Consider the following 4,728-nt stretch of genomic DNA (forward strand, 5'->3'; position numbering starts at 1 on the left):
AACCAAAGAGGGACGGCAACTAATAAAAGCACAGAAGTCTTGCTCCGGAGGAGATTAGCTGTCCAGAGGGAGGACATCATGCATGTCGGACAGGGTTAGCTTCTTGGATCTACCATACTAGCACAGGGGGCGCGCTCCGCTGCGCCTGCTTCAGCTGGGCATTTGTTGGTAGTGAGAATCTGGTGTCTGTAAAGCCTTTGTGCGATGTTTCGGTTTTGGCTGTCCACACGGGCATGGCCTGGGTGATGGCGTGTTTTGACTGCCCTATTCACGATGCACAATGCGGTGTCGGTAAGCTGTCGTGTATGTCATACATATATATTTCTGGTTTAGCACGCTCAAATGAGGGAACATAGAGGCTGTAGAAAAATCTTCGTGTCTTATTAAGCAAACACAAAGCCTTTTAGATTCTATGACCTGCTATATCGACAAAAAAAGTAGCAATTGGATTCTTGCATGTAGCAAAGGTGAGTATAATAGCATGCGAGCTAATGAAAAAACACGATCATAACAGACAGCTTCCTATCCATCCTTTTCAGCCTTTCAAAATTTGGAGCTGATGATGGTTGGTGTTACTGTTAAACATCAGCGGTTCAAACTTGATCACAAATTTACGATATAGATCCACATGTTGAGAAACAAATAGAACCTGCACATCAAGGAGAATGGCACGATCAATCAGTAATTAAGATTAACCTGTAATCAATGTGTAATCGGTTTGACCAGCCTATAGTACACTGTATATTTATTTATATGAACCTAAATAGGCGAAAGTATATTGACTACACTTGCTTGGAAACTAATATGTTAATCAATCCATGCAGTTTACTGAAATGGTACTGAACAAATTTGTCGTAAAAGGTCAATTAGTATCAATTGATATGCATGGGTTGAGTAATGCCAACTGGTATTACTTCAAAAACGTACTCAATAGCCACAAATCATAAAAGGTCAAAATGCTACCGGTGCTACTAACAGTCTGCTATTAGTTTAAAGTGAGGTCCAATAAACTATACTTCCATGCAAACTGTCACATGCAAAGAGTAGGAAGACATGCTCGGAAAACTATTTTAAGTGAGAATTCTTTGAAACCACTACCTATAATCTAGCGCATGGTGATACTTGACTGTTGGGTAACTGAGAATAAAATAGTCACATTAGATTGATTGTTGTGCATAAATAAGACAGGATATAAGCGGATAGGAAACTACTATAACGAAGGAAGAAGAACATCAATACATTAGTTACACGTCGACACTGCTATTTTGATGGAGGCCACATACCTAAGCCCATGGTACCTTGTAACCGCCAAAAAAATTACGTCGCAGGCCTGCATAAAGCATAAAGCCATCAACAATTATGTACTTGAAAGGCGACATACGGAAAATTAGTTCTAATATTTTGAACAAAAAGGAGAAAAGTATCAAATCCAATACTAAGGTTGCAGTTGCCTATTTCTAAACTAAAGCACATCATGGAGCTGGATACAGAGCAAAGAAGCACTGAATTAAATAACATATATGTCCAGTTCCTTTTTTTTTTGGTTAATGAGAAGGCGAAATAACAGGAAAGCCTGCTAACATGGAACCAAAGAAGCAACATAAGCAAATCATGGAGGCGCAAACCGAACAAAGAAGCATTGAACTAAAATATCCAAGAGGTTTTTGCCATTTTGTTTGCTTGACCAGAGGGTGAAATAACAGGATAGGCTAGTAACATAAAACCACTATAGCAACAACTAAGTAGTAGTTAAAATTAGAAATGTCCAGTTCTGTGATCTAGTTATTGTTCCTTCATTGGTCCCCTCTGTTATCAACTTGAGAAAGCAACTATCTTAAAGGTAACATGACATCCCAAAGGCCAGGCAACAAAACAAAGAAAAGGAAAACAATATAACTAAAAGGAAAAATAACTACGACACTGATGACTGCCAATTTTGAGCATAGACATAAGAAGGGAAAAAATGAGCATCCAGTGCAAGCATCAATGGACCAACCCTTGCAACGACAGAAAAATTCTTGTGAGGCTACCTGAAGTGTTAATCCTAACTTCGCACAGAATCTACAAAAGTTGGTCTTGTATTAATCTCAAGAAGCATTCAGCATGCACTAAAAAAGTCTCTCTTTTTATGAGAGCCATATGGTAGCATCGTTAGAAAAAAGAACACGTAATCTATTTCAGACGTCAAAGTGCTTGTAATTTCAGGAACGTGAACTTACATGTTTCAAGAGAATAAATTTAGATGTTTGGGAAGGTAGGCCTTAAAATGGGCAACTCACATGTTGAGAATAAGTAGCAGAGTATGAAACAGAACTAATTTATTTAGCGAACATGAAACCTATAATTGATGGACAAACTACCTGTTGTTATTAGCTAACAACAAATGGGTTCGGTACCATTTAAACAAACCACAGTTGTATTGACCCAAATGCAGTAATCTGCCAGCAGGTGGAAAGCTCTATCACTAATGAACTAAAAATCGTTATTAGTTGATACAGAAAGTAGCCAAAAAAGTGTGGACCTGTAAGGTTCTGCTTTTGGTGCATCTTTTGGAGTGTTGTTTCCGCTGTCATGGCCAGGTTCACTTGCAGGTGTTTCCACCGATCTTGCTTGAGCTAGAGCTTTGCCACCAGAGTAGGTAAATGTTAGCAATCTGTCTACAATTTGGAAAAAAAATATTGACTCCTTTCATGATCGGTGAAATTATTAGAAGGAAGAATCTCTTGGCTGCTTTGACGGCGAAGGCACCTACATCAAAAACAAACGACCAGACATATCAGACTGATATATCTAAACTCATGTCGAGGTCGAGAAGAAGGTGGAGATCGGACATGAATCGAGATGGAGAAAGAGGGGACACAGACCTCTCACTGTGAGGACGGTGGCGAGGTATTCGAGGATGGCGGCAAGGTTCGGCGAAGTAGTGGAGGATGGCCCCGAGGTCCGACGAGGTGACCTGGGGGGGCCCATGCTTGCCGGCGGAGCTGAGGATGAGCAAGGCTCTAATGGCCGCTTCTCGCTGGCCGGGTCGGCCGGCTCCCCAACCCCCTTCGCCATAACATCCCGTCCGTCATGGATCCGCCGGCGCAGCCACCGGCACGGCAAGGCATCGTGCATCCGCGCATGCGCCGCCGCCGGGCAAGAGGAAGAGGCGACAAAACTCTGCTGGTGGCGGCATCTGCGCACGCTGTGGCCGGTGGAGAGGGAGGCCAAAGCGGAGGCTACGCCGGTGAGGTGCCTTGGTGCGGCACCAGCACGCGCTGCGATCGGTGGAGAGGAAGAGGAGGCGGAGGAGAAGGCGGCAGGGCCGAGGTAGGATTTGTACGGGTTTTTTTTCATTTTCACGGGGGCCGGGGGAGACGAAGAGGAGGGAGCGGAGGCATCGAGATGCTGTGTTTTTATTTTGTTTTATTATTTTATTTTTGACGGTGTGAGTGCGGTGGTGCGGGCTGCATCATAGGATACGCCTGTTGGTTTGATCTCCCAACCACAGTGGCCCAACGGCCACTTGGGCCTGACCTCATGCCCGAATCGGGGGCGCCCAGTCCATCTATGGTTGGCGGGCCCCTGTCACACTGCGTATTAAATAGAGGTGGTTGCCGGCGGCTCTCAGCACGAGGTTGCCCTGAGCCGTACGTCACATCGGAAAACCCTACTCTGATCTAACAGAGGGGCGCAGCAAGTGACGGGAAGCACCGCCGCCGCCACGGCACTGCGCGACCACGGTCTCCACTGCGGTGCCCTTCTTCTCCGACCGCCGCTGCCTAGCGCAGATCTTCACCGGCGAACCTGTGATGGCCGAATCTGCCTCCTCAATGCCTACCGATGGTCAGTGCCTAACCCTAACTCTCCCTCTCCCTCTCTGCCCTTCTCTGTACACACCATTTCTACGAGAAACCCAATGAAACCCCACTGATCTACACCACGGATGGTCCAAAGTATCTAACAATGGTATCAGAGCAGTCGATCTAGTATGTGGATTGTGTTAGGGGTAGCAATGTAGAAGGAGATGAGTTAGATCCGGTTTGGATCGAAAGAAAAGAAATACAGAGGGTTCATCGAACCCTAAACCCTAATCGGGTGATAGAAAGAAAAAGAAAAAAGGGGATTCGAATTCGATTCGGATTACCCTAAAGAACCCTAACCCTAAAGAAATTGGACGGTCCGGGGAAGTCTTACCAGGGCTTCCCCGCTACCGTCACTACCGCCTCACGCGGGATGGAGCACCCGTCGCCGTCTTGCTGACACGCGGGAAGAGAATCAAAAGAACAGAAAAGAAAAGAACGGATTAGATCCTTTTGGATCTGAGCACACAGACTAGGGTTTTACCTAACCCTAACCCTAACTTCGATCCACATATGAAATTGGTTCAATCCGATCACAAAAGAGAACCAAATCTAATGGGAAGAAGGGGAAGGGGTGGTCTACCTCGCCGTGCCCCGAGGATACCCTTCGCCGGCGCGGGAGAAGAAGACCGAACTAGGGGAGCTGTCTGCACGGGCTCGGCCAAAGAAGCACCACGGCCAGGCCGCTCGACGGCGGCGTGCTCACCCGCTGGGGAGCGCGCACGCCGACAAGGGGGCCAGCGACAACGCCATGGCTGCCCTCTCCACTGCTTCGCCCGCTCGCTTCGCTCGGTTGCGGCTGCGCTGCACTAAGGAGAGAAGAGACAGCGGCGATGAGAGAGAGAGAGCACAGAGACGAATGAACTAGGGTTTGAAGCTAGCC

At 46.5% G+C, this 4,728-nt stretch overlaps 1 long non-coding RNA gene across 2 annotated transcripts; it reads right to left on the reverse strand.

Moving 5' to 3' along the window:
• Positions 1–1,121: 1,121 nt before the first annotated feature.
• Positions 1,122–3,081, reverse strand: LOC136539279 (uncharacterized). 2 transcript variants are annotated; one of them, XR_010779629.1, is made up of 3 exons: positions 2,865–3,081; positions 2,522–2,748; positions 1,122–1,330 (listed from the first exon to the last, which is right to left on the reverse strand). It is a non-coding gene; the product is annotated as an uncharacterized lncRNA (long non-coding RNA). The 2 variants fall into 2 exon arrangements; XR_010779628.1 differs by lacking the exon at positions 1,122–1,330 and having other exon boundaries at positions 2,302–2,748.
• Positions 3,082–4,728: the final 1,647 nt, after the last annotated feature.

Source organism: Miscanthus floridulus, chromosome 2 (genome assembly GCF_019320115.1).
Source record: "Miscanthus floridulus cultivar M001 chromosome 2, ASM1932011v1, whole genome shotgun sequence".
Lineage (NCBI taxonomy): Eukaryota > Viridiplantae > Streptophyta > Magnoliopsida > Poales > Poaceae > Miscanthus > Miscanthus floridulus.